This window comes from Pongo abelii, chromosome 10, assembly GCF_028885655.2.
Source record: "Pongo abelii isolate AG06213 chromosome 10, NHGRI_mPonAbe1-v2.0_pri, whole genome shotgun sequence".
NCBI lineage: Eukaryota > Metazoa > Chordata > Mammalia > Primates > Hominidae > Pongo > Pongo abelii.
In genome coordinates, this window is record NC_071995.2 from 8,589,691 (window position 1) to 8,607,595 (window position 17,905).

Consider the following 17,905-nt stretch of genomic DNA (forward strand, 5'->3'; position numbering starts at 1 on the left):
TAGTAGAGACAGGGTTTCACCACGTTGGCCAGGCTGGTCTCAAACTCCTGACCTCAGGTGATCCACCGACCTCTGCCTCCTGAAGTGTTGGGATTACAGGCATGAGCTACTACACCTGGCCAAAAAATTGTTTTTAATTAGTCAGGCATGGTGGCATATGCCTGTGGTCCCAGCTACTTAGGAGGCTAAGGCGGGAGGATCACTTGAACCCAGGAGGTCTAGGCTGCAGTGAGCTATGACTGTGCCACTACACTCCAGCCTGGGTAACACAGTGAGACCCTGTCTCAAAAAAAAAACATTATCTAAATTTGGTCAACTGGATTGAATTGAGATGAAGACTTGAAATAGTAACTTCCTATTTCTGAAATATTAACATTCAAAAACTTAGTCAAATGCAAGGGGGTAGAGGATAACGTTTTAGGGAAGTAAGCAGTTTGACAGTATACGTGGAGTTCAGCAAGCGGAACAAGCAATCAATGTATTGAAGTGATATGGGGGCAATAGAGCAAAAAGGAATAGGCTCCCCCAAAGCAGAAAAATTGGGCAACAGCTAGTCTTAAAATAAAGGAATTTTAGCAGTAAGACTGTAAAAGTTATTTCATGTAAAATATATATAATTTATATCTACAATAATTAGTGCTTCTGTCTCATCATTTTGCTTTGTGTAAATTTTCTGATGGCACTGGTAGTCGGTCTTACACTGTTACAGTCATACTTTCTTGACCACACAGATGTAAAATGTTTGATCCAGGTTTAAGATTCTGCTCAAGTTCCTGAACCCACAACCAAAAAGATATAAATAACTCTGATAAAACTGGCTATAGACAAACAAAACAGGACAAGTTCTAAAAATTCATTCATTCATCCATCTTCTCATTCTACCTGCCAAAATAAAAAAAAAGAGAGAGAGAAACTCTGGAATTTGCAAATATGGTTTAAAACAGGAAAGTTCAATGTATATAGTTATTAATAATAAATCATATAATTAGTAATTTAAGCACATCTATATAATAAATATATAGTTTTATAAATTATACATATTAATACTAGGCAGCCTGTAAGAGAGTCCCAGTGATCCCCGTCTCCTGTTTTGTTTTGTTTTTGAGATGGAGTCTCTTTCTGTTGCCCAGGCTGGAGTGCAGTGGTGCGATCTTGGTTCACTCCCAACCTCCACCTCCCAGGTTCAAGCAATTCTCATGCCTCAGCCTCCCGAGTAGCTGGGATTACAGGTGCCAGCCACCACACCACGCTAGTTTTTGTATTTTTAGTAGAGACGGCATTTCACCATGTTGGCCAGGCTGGTCTTGAACTCCTGAGCTCAAGTGATCCGCCCGTGTTAGCCTCCCAAAGTGCTAGGATTATGGGCGTGAGCCACTGTGCCTGGCCTCCCACCTCCTGTTCTTCATCCCCTGTGTGATCCTCCCGTTTTGAGTGTGATCTTAGGTACTACTAGCAAATAGAACATAGCAGAGGTGATAGGGTGTAACTTCCTAGATTATGTAACAGGAAGACTCTGGCTTCTATTTTTGGTGCTCCCTCTTGCTCTCCTGCTTTCTTCTTTGCTCTGAACAAAGCCAGCTGCCATGCTGTGAGCTGCTTTATTGAGATGCCCATGTGGCAAGGCACTGATGTCTGTAGCCAAAAGCCAGCAACCCAAGGCCTGCCAAAAGCCACGTGCATGAACTTGGAAGTGGATCTTCTCTCAGTTGGGCCCTGAGATGATGACAGCACCAGCTAACACCTCGATGACAGCCTTGTGAGATACCCTGAGCCAGAGGTACCTAGCTAAGTCGTGTTTGGATTACTAATCAACAGAAACGTTGGGAAAATAAATGTTTTTTGTTTTAAGTTGTTGAATTTTGGGCTAGATAGATAACTAATATGTTGTATAACTACAATGCAGGATTATTTTTGTCTATAATATAAATTTTATATATATATATATATATATATATGTAACTATATATAGTATATGCCTTAGTCCATTTGTGTTGCTGTAAAGGAATACCCAAGGCTGGGTAAGTTATAAAGAAAAGAGGTTTATTTGGCTCATGATTCTGCAGGCTGTGCAAGAAGCGTGGTGCCAACATCTGTTTCTGGTGAGGGACACAGGTTTCGTCTACTCATGGATGAAGGGAAAGGGGAGCTGGTGTGTGCACATATCACATGGCAAGAGAGGAAGGAAGCAAGAGAGAGAGGAGGGAGGAGCCAGGCTCTTTTTAACAACCAGCTCTCACAAGAACTAATAGAGTGAGAACTCACTAATTACTATGGGGAGAACACCAAGCCATTTATGAGGGATCTGACCCCATTATCCAAGCACCTCCCACTAGGCCTACCTCCAACATTGGGGGTCAAGTTTCAACATGAGATTTGGAGGGGCCAAACCATATCCAAACCATAGCAGTATATAATAATTATACGATATAGTATCAATACAGTTATATTAAGATGAAATACTATAAATTACCTCATATATTAAATATTATGTAAATTAGTAATAATAGCTAATATTTATGGAGCATTTATCATGTGTTAGGCTATGGTAGCTAAAAAGTAAGTACAGTATGATTATGCTACATAAATTATATACCTCCTTCGGAAAATAATACATTCATAGGAAAGCAGAGAGAAAAGAAAGGAAGGAAATGAAAAGAAAAAAAGAAGAGATAAGGGAGAAGGGACAGGAGAGAAGGAAGAGACATGGAGAGTAAGAAGGAATCAAGACCTCCATGATTCAATTACCTCCCCCGGGTCCCTCCTACAACATGTGGGAATTCACCCACGTTGAGATTTAGGTGGGGACACAGCCAAACCATCTCATTCTGTCCCTGATCTCTCCAAATCTCATGTCCTCACATTTCAGAACCAATCATGCCTTCCCAAGAGTCCCCCAAAGTCAACTGATATCAGCATTAACCCCAAAGTCCATAGTCCAAAGTCTCATCCAAGACAAGGCAAGTCCCTTCCACCTATGAGCCTGTAAAATCAAAAGCAAGCTAGTTACTTCCTAGATACAATGGGGGTACAGGTATTGGGTAAATACAGCTGTTTCAGGTGGGAGAAATTGGCCAAGACAAAGGGGTTACAGGGCCCATACAAGTCCAAAATCCAGTGGAGCAGTCAAATTTTAAAGCTCCAAAATGATCTCTTTGACTCCAGGTCTCTCATCCAGGCCACACTGATACAAGAGGGGGATTCCCATGGCCTTGGGCAGCTCTGCCCCTGTGGCTTTGCAGAGTACAGTCTCCCTCCCAGCTGCTTTCACAGGCTGGCGTTGAGTGTCTGCAGCTTTTCCAGGCACGAGGTGCAAGCTGCTGGTGGATCTACCATTCTGGGGTCTGGAGGGCCATGGCCCTCTTCTCACAGCTCCACTAGGCAGTGCCTCAGTAAGGACTTTGGGGGCTCCAACCACACATTTCCCTTCTGCACTGCCCTAGCAGAGGTTCTGCATGAGGGCCCCACCCCTGCAGCAAACTTTTGCTTGGGCATCCAGGCATTTCCTTACAGCTTCTGAAATCTAGACAAAGGTTCCCAAACCTCAATTCTTGACTTCTGTCCAACTGCAGGCCCAATATCACATGGAAGCTGCCAAGGCTTGGGGCTTCCACCCTCTGAAGCCACAGCCCAAGCTGTATGTTGGCCCCTTTCAGCCACGGCTGGAGTGGGTGAGACGCAGGTCACCAAGTCACTAGGCTGCACACAGCACAGAGACCCTGGACCCAGCTCATGAAACCACTATTTCCTCCTGGGTCTCTGGGTCTGTAATGGGAGGGACTGCCATGAAGGTCTCTGACATGGCCTGGAGACGTTTTCCCCATGGTCTTGGGGATTATAGGCTCCTTGCTACTTACGCAAGTTTCTGCAGCTGGCTTGAATTTCTCCCCAGAAAACAGTTTTTTCTTTTCTTTCTTCTTTTTTTTTTTAATATGGAATTTCGCTCTTGTTGCCCAGGCTGGAGTGCAATGACATGATCTCAGCTCACTGCAAATTCTGCCTCCCAGGTTCAAGCAATTCTCCTGCCTCAGCCTCCCGAGTAGCTGGGATTACAGGCATGTGCCACCACCCCAGATAATTTTGTATTTTTTAGTAGAGACAGGGTTTCTCCATGTTGGTCAGGCTGTTCTTGAACTCCCAACCTCAGGTGATCTGCCCGCCTTGGCCTTCCAGTGTGCTGGGATTACAGGCGTGAGCCACCGTACCCAGCCGGGTTTTTCTTTTCTATTGCATAGTCAGGCTGCAAATTTTCCAAACTTTTATGCTCTGCTTTCCTTATAAAACTGAATTCTGGCTGGGCGTGGTGGCTCACACCTGTAATCCCAGCAGTTTGGGAGGCCCAGGTGGGTGGATCACAAGGTCAGGAGTTCAAGACCAGCCTGGCCAAGATGGTGAAACTCCATCTCTACTAAAAAAATACAAAAATTAGCCAGGTGTGGTGGTGGGCGCCTGTAATCCCAGCTACTCGGGAGGCTGAGATGGAGAATTGCTTGAACCCGGGAAGCAGAGGTTGCAGTGAGCTGAGATTGCGCCATTGCACTCCAGCCTGGGTGACAGAGTGAGACTCCATCTCAAAACAAAACAAAACAAAACAAAACAAAACAAAACAAAGCCTGAATGCCTTTAATAGCATCCAAGTCACCTCTTGAATGCTTTGCTGTTTAGAAATTTCTTCCACTAGATGCCCTAAATTATCTCTCTCAAGTTTAAATTTCCACACATCTCTAGGGCAGGGGCAAAATGCCACCAGTCTGTTTGCTAAAACATAACAAGAGTTACCTTTGCTCCAGTTCCCAACAAGTTCCTCATCTCCATCTGAGACCACCCAGCCTGGATTTTATTGTCCATATTGCTGTCAGCATTTTGGGCAAAGTCATTCAACAAGTCTCTAGGAAGTTCCAAACTTTCCCACATTTTTCTGTCTTCTTCTGAACCCTTCAAACTGTTCTAGTCTCTGCCTGTTACCCAGTTCCAAAGTTGCTTCCACATTTTTGGGGGTCTTTTCAGCAATACCCCACTCTGTTGGTACCAGTTTACTGTATTAGTCCATTTTCATGCTGTTGATAAAGACATATCCAAGATTGGGAAGAAAAAGAGGTTTAATTGAACTTACAGTTTCACATGGCTGGGGAGGCCTTAGAATCGGGAGGAGAAAGGCACTTCTTACATGGCAGCAGCAAGAAAGAATGAGGAAGAAGCAAAAGTGGAAACCCCTGATAAACCCATCAGATCTCATGAGACTTAATCACTACCACGAGAATAGCATGGGAGAGATGAGATGATCCCCCATGATACAATTACCTCCCCCTGAGTCCCTCCCATGACACATGGGAATTCTGGAAGATGCAATTGAAGGTGAGATTTGGGTGGGGACACAGCCAAACCATATCAGTTCTCATGAGATCTGGTTGTTTGGAAGTGTGTGCTACCTCCCCGCCTCCCCGTGCTCCTGCTTTCACCATGTGAATGGCCTGCCCCTGCTTTGCCTTCCGTCATGAGTAAAAGCTTCCTGAGGTCTCACCAGAAGCAGATGCCGCTGTGCTTCCTGTATAGCCTGTGGAATCATAAGCCAATTAAACCTCTTTTGTCTATAAATTACCCAGTCTTGGAGTCAAGTGGTGCCATCTTGACTCACTGCAACCTCCACCTCCCGGGTTCAAGAGATTTTCATGCCTCAGCCTCCTGAGTAGCTGGGATTACAGGTGCCTGCCACCATGCCCAGCTAATTTTTGTATTTTTCGTAGAGACACGGTTTCACCACTTTAGCCAGGCTAGTCTTGAACTCCTGACCTCAGGTGATCCGCCTGCCTTGGCCTCCCAAAGTGCTGGGATTACAGGCCTGAGCCACCATGCCTGGCCTCTGACCAGGTATTTCTTTAGACTAATGCAAGAACAGCCTAATACAGTGACAGAGCTATGCTGAGAGCAGTGACAGGTAGAGGTACAGTGCTGGTCTTTTAGATACTCCTTACTGACAAGTTTTCATGAATCATTCATACCTTTCCATTTGAAGAGCATTCTCCTCAACTCCCTGAATGGTGCTATTTAACAAACTACACCAAAACTTAGTGACTAAAAACAACAATAATGATTATTTTTCTTGATTTTTTGTGTTGATCAGGCAGGAATTCTGCTTTACATAGTGTTGGCTGGGCTGCGGGAATGGCTGAATGGCTAGTTGGTGTTAGCTGCCAGTGGGAATCCCAAATAGGGTTGTTGGCAGAAGCCTCAGTTATCTTCCATGTAGTATCTCCACCAACTCAACTCCCTTGAGTTTCTTTTTTTTTTTTGAGATGGAGTCTTGCTCTGTCACTCAGGCTGGAGTGCAGTGGTACAATCTTGGCTCACTGCAACCTCTGCCTCCCAGGTTCAAGAAATTCTTCTACCTCAGCCTCCCCAGTAGCTAGGACTACAGGTGCGTGCCACCACGCCTGGCTAATGTTTGTATTTTTTAGTAGAGATGGGGTTTCACCATGTTGACCAGGCTAGTCTCAAATTCCTGACCTCAGGTGATCCGCCCGCTTTGGCCTCCCAAAGTGCTGGGATTACAGGAGTGAGCCACCGCACCCGGCCTCACTTCGCCTTCTGACAACACAATCATGGGTTGAGAGAGTGTGTGAAGAAACATCACATCTCCTAAGGCTCAGTCTCAGAAGTCCCCACCATGTTCTGTTGGTTCAAATAAGCCACAGGGTCATTTCCAATTTAAGGGAAAGAGAAATAAACTCCGCCTTTTACTGGGAAGAGCAGCAAAAAACAAACACGCAGTCATCTTTAGTCCTCCACAGCATCTCTGAAGTTAAGCCTCATCGTTTCAACAGATTAGGGTTAAGTGTCAGATAGTCAACATTTACATTTTGCCCTTTCCCTGAAGCCTAACTCACCTCTTCTCACAATTCTTTTTTTTTTCCTTTTTTTTTTTTTGAGACAGAGTCTCGCTCCGTTGCCCAGGCTGGAGTGCAGTGGCCTGATCTCGGCTCACTGCAAGCTCCACCTCCCGGGTTCACGCCATTCTCCTGCCTCAGCCTCCCGAGTAGCTGGGACTACAAGCGCCCACCACCATGCCTGGCTAATTTTTTTGTATTTTTAGTAGAGATGGGGTTTCACCGTGTTCGCCAGGATGGTCTCGATCTCCTGACCTCGTGATCTGCCCGCCTCGGCCTCCCAAAGTGCTGGGATTACAGGCGTGAGCCACCGCGCCTGGCCCTTTTTTTTTCCTTTTTTAGGGGACCAGGGGTCCAGCGTCTCGCCCTGTTGCCTAGGCTGGAGTGCAGTGGCAATATCTCAGCTCACTGCAACCTCTGCCTCTCAGATTCAAGCGATTCTCCTGCCTGAGCCTCCCAAGTAGCTGGGATTAGAGGCATGTGACACCATGCCGAACTAATTTTTGTGTTTTTAGTAAAGATGGGGTTTCACCATGTTGGCCAGGCTGGTCTCAAACTCCTGACCTCAAGTGATCTGCCCACCTCAGTCTTTCAAAGTACTAGAATTACAGTCATGAGCCACTGTGTCTAGCCTTTTGTCACGATTCTTCTTTTTTTTGTTTGAGAGGGAGTCTGGCTCTGTCTCCCAGGCTGGAGTGCAATGGCGCGATCTTGGCTCACTGCAACCTCCACCTCCCGAGTTCAAGCAATTCTCCTGCCTCAGCCTCCCAAGTAGCTGGGATTACAGGTGCCTGCCCCAACACCCAGCTAATTTTTGTATTTTAGTAGAGACAGGGTTTCACCATGTTGGCCAGGCTGGTCTCGAACTCCCAACCTCAGGTGATCCACCCACCTCGGCCTCAAAATGCTGGGATTACAGGCGTGAGCCACCTCACCTGGCCCTTTTCTCACAATTCTAAGAAAAGCTGTCACACAAGAACCTCTTTGTTGCTGAATAATACAGACACATTTCAGTCTTATTTTCTTATTTTCTGAAACATTAGTCATTGCTGACCAGTCCCTACTTTTGAAATGTCTCCTCCTCTTGACATCTATGATATCACAGTCCTTGTTCTCCTCTTAACACCTCTCTACTGTTCTTTTACATTTCTTCTTTCTTCTTCTTCTGTTTACTCTTAAGTGCTGGTTTTCAAGGTTCTGGCCCGGCCACCTCTCTTTTTACTGTACTTTCTCCCTCTCCTTAATCCACTCCCAAGTCTTCATTTACCATCTATTGGTTTATTCTCCCAGATCTATACTTCAGTCTAACCTCTATCTATCACCTAAAATAATCAAAAGGGTCAGGATATAATTTCAAAACAGTTTATTCAGGTGCAAAGAGTGGAAACATCAACTCCAAAAGAAGGAGGTCAGCTTTGTGAAGTCAGGAAGTTAAGGGTTCATTTATATAGACAGAGGAGCCTTTAGCAGGATTACAACTTTTTTTAGACAAGGTTGGCACATAGTTATAGCAAACATTGGTTATAAAAGTGTTTCTTTTTGGGAGAGTACATACAGTTGTTTTCTTGTTTTTCTTTTTCTTTTTTTTTTTTAACGGAAGTGTAATAGTCATGGGTTTTCTGTCATCTGGTCTAAGCAAGGCAGAATAACAAAGAAAAAGTTAATCTGTAACAAAGGTCATTAATTAAGAAGGCAGGAGGTTTTTGTCCCTGACGTCGTTAAATTTTCTGTAGTCATTGTACAGGACAAGAAAAATGAGAAAATGAGTTAATCTATAATCTGAGAAACATGTTATAGCCATATGTGACTCAGATCAGTCTCATCTCTGTCAAGGTTTAAATGTTTTGTTGGGTTCCAACAGCTTTTCTTTTTGAGGCAGGGTCTCACTTTGTCACCCAGGCTGGAGTGCAGTAGCATGATCTCGGCTCATTGCTGCCTTGATCTCCTGGGCTCAAGTGATCCTCCCACCTCAGCTCTCCCAGTAGCTGGGACTACAAGCGTATACCACCACACTCAGCTAATTTTTTTTATTTGTTTGTAGAGACAGGTTTTCACCATGTTGCCTGGGCTGGTCTCGAACTCCTGAGCTTGAGTGATCCCCTAGCCTTGGCCTCCCAAAGTACTAGGATTACAGGAGTGAGCCACTGTGCTCAGCCCTCAACAGCTTTTTTTTTTTTTTTTTTTTGAGACAGTCTTGATCTGTTGCCCAGGCTGGAGTGCAGTAGCATAATCTCGGCTCACTGCAATCTCTGCCTCCCGGGTTCAAGTGATTCTCCTGCCTCAGCCTCCCAAGTAGCTAGGATTACGGGTGTGCACCACCACACCTGACTAATTTTTGTATTTTTAGTAGAGACGGAGTTTCACCATGTTTGCCAGGCTGGTCTTGAACTCCTGGCCTCAAGTGGTCCACCCGCCTCGGCTTCCCAAATGCTGGGATTAGAGGTGTGAGCGACCACATGCAGCCCAACAGCTTTTAAATTATATTTATTTTTACATATCTATGTCCTCAACTCTAAGTCTGAATATGCAATAGCACATCATTGTTTGAACATCCCATAGGCACCTTGAGTCAGACAGGCTTTAATTACAGAAAGCCGACTCAGGAAGGGGAAAAGCTAAAGAAACACTCTACTCTGAGCCCCCAGGAGTGACTACCAAGGGACTCTATTGCTTCTCCACCATCTAGGGGCCACCTTCCAAAATTGGAATGTCACCACTCGGGCATGAGAGCCACCCTGGCCGTGCTATAGTCCACACCAAGAAATCAGATGCTCACTCCTTGCTGCTCTTCTCACTGAGCTTCGTTTTTAATTCAAGTCTCATTCTAGGGTATACAGTCACTGGAATCTAAATCACATTCAAACTCTAGCTGTAGGAGAGTCTCTTGAATATGTAGTTTTTCATTTTCCACCACCTGTAGTACAGGAAAAGCTCAAGGAAAAAGTGTGGATAAATGTTGAGCAAGCTAAATCCCTAATAGCTCAACATGTCTGGGACAGAATTGTCATCTTCCTGCACAGTGCACCCCCACCCTCAGCTAAACTGGTGCCATGATCTACTAAGTTACACAGTTGAAATATGTGTGAATCATCCTCATTTTCCTCAATTTCTCTCTTTGCCTAATTTGAGTCCCAGCACATACACCACACCCTTTATCCCATACACCACACCCTTTATCACTAAAATCCCATTAAGCCTACCTCCTTAATATCGTTCAAATCCATCCACCCTCTATTCTTTCCACACAGCTTCAGCTCTGTTCAGTCATTACTCTAACAGAGTCCTAAGTGACCCTCCAGTTCCCATCCATGCTTCCCCATCTTTATGATACAAAGCAGCCAGAGTAATCTCTTTAGCACTAATCTGATTAAGTCATTCCCGGGTTTAAAAACTATAAAGACTCTTCATTATCCTTAGGATGTGGACAAAACTCCTTAGCACGACATACACAGCTATTCATAATATTTTTATGTTGTGTTATCAGTGCTCCAACCCACCCACCCCAGAATCTTTGCCCTTTTTTTTTTTTCCTTTTTTGGGGCAGGGTCTCACTCTTACCCAAGCTGGAGTGCAGTGGCACAATCTCGGCTCACTGGAACCTCCACCTCCTGGGCTCAGGTGATCCTCCCACCTCAGCTTCCCAAGTAACTGGGACTACAGGCCTGCACCACCATGCCTGGCTAATTTATTTTTATTATTTATTTATTTATTTATTTTTGTAGAGACAGGGTCTTGCCATGTTTCCCAGGCTGGTCTCAACAATCAGCTCACCTTAGCCTCCCAAAGTGCTGGGATTATAGGCGTAAACCACCATGCTCACACACCCAGCCTTGCCCCTTGTTTTTTAGCCATACTGAATTACTTGCAGTTCTTCAAAAGCTCAGAAGTCTTTCTTATTTTTCTTTTTTTAAATTAAATGTATATTTTTTTAATTTAAAAATAGAGACAGTGTCCCACTATGTTACCCAGGCTGGTCTCGAACTCTTGGACTCAAGTGATCCTCACACCTCGCCTCCCAAAGTGCTAGGATTACAAGCGTGAGCCACCACGCCTGGCTGGTCTTTCTTTTTTTCTTTTCTTTTTTTTTTGAGATGGATTTTCACTCTCGTTGCCCAGGCTGGAGTGCAATGGTGAGATCTTGGCTCACCGCATCCTCCGCCTCCCGGGTTCAAGCGATTCTCCTGCCTCAGCCTCCCGAGTAGCTGGGATTACAGGCATGCACCACCACGCTCTGCTAATTTTGTTTTTAATAGAGACGGGGTTTCTCCATGTTGGTCAGGCTGGTCTCGAACTCCCGACCTCAGGCGATCCGCCTGTCTCGGCCTCCCAAAGTGCTGGGATTACAGGCATGAGCCACTGTGCCCAGTGGTCTTTCTTATGTCTAAGACATTGGCAAATAATTTCAGTCTTTGAAAGAATGCTCTGCAGACAAGATCCTGCCAGAGGCCCTAACTTCTGGAATGCGGGGCTGTGTTCAGGAGAGACTGTTCAAGTTCTGTCTTGCATTTCCCTCATTTTGGTCACTGAGAAATGGCATGGATTCCAGCTGGTGCAGGGGATGTAAAGGAAAATTAAGCTCATTTTTCAGGATGATCTGACATCAGATTTTTACCTATTTAGCAGATTCTGCATTCTTTATGTCACTGAAGCTGATTCAGTAGCCAGAAAATAGCTACATAAAGAGGCTTGGTCAGGTTAGGAATTCCAGTAATCTTCAAGGGGTTGTATTAGTTGAAAAAACTCATATGAGTGAACAATACTTTCCAGCCATACAGAAGTTCACTGTGCTTGACCTTGGGATGGCCAGTCAGATGGAAGCATCCTGCCTCACCATCTGGTGAGTTGAAGAGCAAACCAAAGAGCTCTGGAAAAATCCTTTCTCAGGAAGAAAGGGGCTCTGTTTTCTGAGCCATTTATTCTTTGTTTTTGTTTTTGTTTTGAGATGGAGTCTCACTTTGTCAAACAGGCTGGAGTGCAGTGGTGGCATGATCTTGGCTCACTGCAACCTCCACCTCTCTCGGTTCAAGTGATTCTCCTGCCTCAGCCTCCTGAGTAGCTGGGATTACAGGCACCCGCCACCACCACCATGCCTGACTAATTTTTGTATTTTTAGTAGAGATGGGGTTTCACCATTTTGGCCAGGCTAGTCTTGAACTCCTGACTTCAAGTAATCCGACCGCGTGGGCCTCCCAAAGTGCTGGGATTACAGGCATGAGCTACTGCGCCCAGCCCATTCCTTCTTTGAAATGTGCAGCAGATTCCAGGAGTTGGAAAAGTTAAAGCCTTCCTTTTGCTTCAGAAGTTTCCAAGTACCCAGGAACTGAGTAATGATTTCACCCCAGAACTCAAGCAGCTTTTTGGACAAGAGGTAGCACAGCAAATCCTTGCCTTCTTCACACAGTCAAAGTGATGCACAGCCTCATATCTACTATGTATTCTCCTTTAGACCACGAACAATAAGGTCTTGTATTCATATTTAAAAACCAAGAAAAATATTTCTTCTCACAGCAACTAGTGGAAGATGAGGTGAGGCCTGAGTGGAGCCTGCGAGTCATCCTGCTGTCACAGGCATGTGAAGCAGAGCAACTCCATCTTGAACAGGAGCTGGGTAAATGAGGTTGAAACCTACTGGTCTACATTCCCAGATGGTTAAGGCATTGTAAGTCACAGGATGAGACAGGAGGTCAGCACAAAATACAGGTCGTAAAGACCTTGCTGATAAAACAGGTTGCAGTAAAGAAGCCAGCCAAAACCTACCAAAACCAAAATGAACATGAGAGTGACCTCTGGTAGTCCTCACTGCTACACTCCCACCAACGCCATGACAGTTTACAAATGCCATAGCAACATCAGGAAGTTACCGTACATGTCAAAAAAGGGAAGGCATAAATAAGCCACGCCTTATTTTTTTTTTTTTTGAGACAGTCTCACTCTGATGCCCATGCTGGAGTACAGTGGCGCGATCTCGGCTCACTGCAAGCTCCGCCTCCTGGGTTCACGGCGTTCTCCTGCCTCAGCCTCCCAAGTAGCTGGGACTACAGGCTCCCGCCACCATGCCCGGCTAATTTTTTTTTGTATTTTTAGTAGAGACGGGGTTTCACCGTGTTAGCCAGGATGGTCTCGATCTCCTGACCTCGTGATCCGCCCGCCTCGGCCTCCCAAAGTGCTGGGATTACAGGCGTGAGCCACCGCACCCAGCCAGCCACCCCTTATTTAGCACAGCATCAAGAAATAACCATAAAATTGGGCAACCAGTCACCCTCAGGGCCGCTCTGTCTTTGGAGTAGCCATTCTTTTATTCCTTTACTTTCTTGATAAACTTGCTTTTGCTTTGCACTGTGGACTCACCCTGAATTCTTTCTTGCGCAAGAGGGACCCCTTTCCTGTAACACCGCTATACTGTCTGGGTTCAGGCATTGAAGTTATTGGACTGCAGAGGGCACTGCCTCATTCAGTTAAGATGAAAAACGTCGCTAGAGATCTTCCCGAGACAGCTAGGGACTCTCATTCCCAGCAAAATGCCAATTAGGGCAGATTTTAATGTGTGACCTTGACCTTCATCTATTATGGAAAGGTCTTCTAAAAAGTTTTGTGTGCTAGATCTAAAAGATCCATCTAAAGGAAACAAACTTACAATGAAGCATTGTATATTACAAGCCCCTTGTTCCTGGGGTCAGATCTGCTGTTCTTCAGGTCTGGTCTTTTTTTTTTTTTTTTTTTTGAGACAGGGTCTCACTTTGTCACCCAGGCAGAAGTACAGTGGCACAATCTTGGGCTCAAATGATCCTCCCACCTCAGCCTCCCAAGTAGCTGGGACTATAGGTCGATACCACCACACCCAGCTAATTTTTGTAGAGATGGGGTTTCACCATAGCATATGGACACCATTCTTAGGCTGGTCTCAAATTCCTGAGCTCAAGCGACCCACCCTCCTTGGCCTCCCAAAGTACTAGGATTACAGACATGAGCCACTGTGTCTGGCAGGTCTGGTCTTCATATACCAGTGCTTTGAGGGCTGCTGCCAATGTAAACAAACAATTGTACAAAAAAATATATATATGTTGAATAAGTGTGGTATAATGAGAAATACATTTGGTCTTTGGGCCTGGTTCCTGTCACAGAGATCTTAAAATCCTTGGAATTTCCTGAGTGATAAGAGTGTCTTTTGTTATTCACAACAAGCCTCTGATCTTGCATAACCATCAGTCACACCTGAACTTGTGCTACGTTAATGCATGACGTAAGGTGTGGCTCCTATCCGGATGAAACTGCTCACGTAAAGACCAAGGGATAAGAGGACTGGAACTATCAGCCCCACCCACTGACCTTCGGGAAGCAGGCAGGAGAGGGGGCTGGAAATAAAGCTCTATAAAAACTCATGAACGGTGGGTCTTGATGAGCTTCCGGGTTTATGGATTGGTGGGCTGCCTCCACTTGCTAGGAGGGTGGTGCACTCTAACTCGGAGACAGAAGCCCCTGTGCTCAGGACTCTTGCAGACCTCTTTACCTGGCTGTTCATCTTCCATAATCAACTGGTAAGTAATATGTTTTCCTGAATTCTGTGAGCCATTCTAGCAAATGATGGAACTCAAGGAGGAGGTCATGGGAACCCCCAAATTTATAGCTGGTCAGTCGGAAGTACCGGGACTTTCAACTGGCATCTGGGTGGGAGCGGTCTTGTGGGACTCAGCTCTAAACTTGTGGGATCTGACATTGACTGCGGGCAGATAGTGTGAGTATTGAGTTGGATTGTAGGACACCCAGCTGGTGTTGGAGAATCGGTCAGTGTGGGGAAAAAAGCTCGCACATCTGGTGTCAAAAGTGTTCTGTGTGAGGGTTAGAGAAACAAGTGTATTTCTTAGAATACATGCATTAAAAAACACATAAAGTTAAAGGAATCAGAATTCTTCAAAGTGGAGGGAAGAGAGCCTGTAGTTCCTAAATCGGGACACAAGAGGGCAACAAATAACCTCCAGAGCCTTGTCGAGTGTAAACCAAGGGGTTTACACTTCCAGTTGATTGCTAATACAGTTCATGTAGCAAGAGTATTGAACTATGCCTGACAGGATGAAAGGCTCCTAATGACTAAGACCTGTACTTCATTTATAGTCGGTTTCCTTCTCAATGCCAGGCACTGCGTTGAGTACTGATATTTTAAAATAATGAACCAGTCAAGGAGTCAAGAATTTAGTGGGAAATGGCCGGGCGCGGTGGCTCACGCCTGTAATCCCAGCACTTTGGGAGGCCGAGGCGGGCGGATCACGAGGTCAGGAGATCGAGACCATCCTGGCTAACACGGTGAAACCCGAACTCTACTAAAAATACCAAAAATTAGCCTGGCGTGGTGGCGGGAGCCTGTAGTCCCAGCTACTCGGGAGGCTGAGGCAGGAGAATGGCGTGAACCCGGGAGGCGGAGGTTGCAGTGAGCCGAGATCGCGCCACTGCACTCCAGCCTGGGCGACAGAGCGAGACTCCGTCTCAAAAAAAAAAAAAAAGAATTTAGTGGGAAAGAGAAACAAGTGATTCTTATTTTTTTATTTCCCCAAAATATAAAGAAACAAAGGGTCAAACCCATTTCCATTAGTAATACTAGGTGCTTAAGATGGTGGAGAAAGGCCAGGCGCGGTTGCTCAAGCCTATAATCCCAACACTTTGGGAGGCCGAGGCGGGCGGATCACCTGAGGTCGGGAGTTGGACACCAGCCTGACCAACATGAGGTGAAACCCCTTCTCTACTGAAAATACCAAATTAGCTGGGCGTAGTGGTGCATGCCTGCAGGAGAATCGCTTGAACCCGGGAGGCAGAGGTTGCGGTGAGCCGAGATCTCATCATTGCACTGCAGCCTGGGCAATAAGAGCGAAACTCCGTCTCAAAAAACAAACAAACAAAAAACGAAAGATGGTGGAGAAAGACCGGGCGAGGCGCCTGTAATCCTAGCACTTTGAGAGGCCGAATCAGCCTGGGCAACATGGCAAAACATGCCACACCTTAAACCCGTTTTTCCTTTTACGTAGACTTGATTTTTAAAGAAGTTTTAGGTTCACAGCAAAGTTGAAAGGCAGGTAGAGTTCCCATGTATTCCTCGCCTTCACCCACTTGTCCTCCTCTAGCATCAACATCACTGACCCAGGGTGGTACATTTGTTAAAAATGATGAACCAACATTGACACATCATCACTCAGAGTCCAACACCACCCCCAGCTAATTTTGTATTTTTAGTAGAAACGAGGTTTCTCAGACCGGGCGCGGTGGCTCACGCCTGTAATCCCAGCACTTTAGGAGGCCAAGGCGGGCAGATCACGAGGTCAGGAGATCGAGACCATCCTGGTTAACACGGTGAAACCCTGTCTCTACTAAAAATACAAAAAATTAGCCGGGCGTGGTGGCGGGAGCCTGTAGTCCCAGCTACTCGGGAGGCTGAGGCAGGAGAACGGCGTGAACCCGGGAGGCGGAGCTTGCAGTGAGCCGAGATCGCGCCACTGCACTCCGGCCTGGGGGAGGGAGCGAGATTCCGCCTCAAAAAATAAATAAATTAATTAATTAATTAAAAAAAAAGAAACGAGGTTTCTCCATGTTGGTCAAGCTGGTGTCTTACTCTGACCTCAGGTGATCCGCCGGCCTCAGCCTCCCAAAGTGCTGGGATTATAGGCTTGAGCTACCGCGCCCGGCCTGCAACTGCTGATCTTTTTAACATCTCCATAGTTTTGTGTTTTTCCAGAATGTCGTATAGTTAGAATCATACAGTATGTGGACTTTTCAGATTTGACTTCTTCCATTTAGTAATATGCTCTTAAGGTTCCTCTATGTCTTTTGGAGGCCTTATAGGTCATTTCTTTTTATTGCTGATTAATATCCCATTGTCTGAATATACCACAGTTTATTTATTCCTTCATCTACTGAAGGACGTCTTGATTGCCCACAAGTTTTGGCAATTGTGAATAAAGCTGCTATAAACATTCATGTGCAGGTTTTTGTGTGGGCTCTAAGTTTCCTCTCCTATGGATGAATACCAAGGAGTATGATTGCTGGATCATATGGTAAGAGTATGTTTAGTTTTGTAAGAAACCACCAATCTGTCTTCCAAAGTGGCTGTCCCATTTTATATTCTACCAGCAATGAATGAGAGTTTCTGTTGCTTCACAGCCTCCCCAGCATTTGGTGGTGTCCGTGTTCTGAATTTTGGCCAATCTAATAGGGGCATGGTGGTATCTTATGTTTTAATTTTTATGCCCCCAATAACATAATGTGCAGCACCTTTCCATATGCCCGTTTGCCATCTGTATATCTTTGATGTGGTTTCTGTTCAGATATTTTGCCCATTTTAAAAATTTAGGTTAAATTGTTGTTTTTAAGTGTTCTTGTATTATTTTGAATAATATGCCTTTTCCAGAAGTGTCTTTTGAAAATATTTGTTCCCAGTCTGGCTTGTCTTCTCATTCTCTTGACATTCTCTTTAGCAAAGTAGATGCTTGTGATTTTGGGGTTTTTTTTGTTTGTTTGTTTGAGACAGAGTCTCGCTCATGCCGCCCAGGCTAGAGTGTGGTGGCATGATCTCAGCTCACTGCAACCTCCACCTCTCAGGTTCAAGCAATTCTCCTGCCTCACCCTCCCGAGTAACTGTGACTACAGGCACACACCACCACACCCAGCTAATTTTTGTATTTTTAGTAGAGCTGGGCTTTCACTATGTTGGCCAGGGTGGTCTGGAATTCCTGAGCTCCAGTGATCCACCCACCCCCGCCTCCCAAAGTGTTGGGATTACAGGCGTGAGCCATCACGCCCGGCCTAAATTTACTCCTATGTTATCTTTTAGGAGTGGTATCTTTTGCATTTTGCATATACGTCTGTGATCCATTTTGAGTAAATTTTTGTGAAGTGTGTAAGGTCTGTGTCTATTGTCTAGATTCTTTTTTTTTTTATGTAAATGTCCAATTGTTCCAACACTTTTTTTTTTTTTGAGACAGAGTCTCACCCTGTCGCCCAGGCTGGAGGGCAGTGGCACAATCTCGGCTCACTGCAACCTC

General features: G+C 45.3%; 1 pseudogene; it reads left to right on the top strand.

The window, feature by feature from the left end:
• The first annotated feature begins 11,256 nt into the window (after nt 1-11,256).
• Nucleotides 11,257-13,246, top strand: LOC100454324 (Fanconi anemia core complex-associated protein 24-like; annotated as a pseudogene).
• Nucleotides 13,247-17,905: the final 4,659 nt, after the last annotated feature.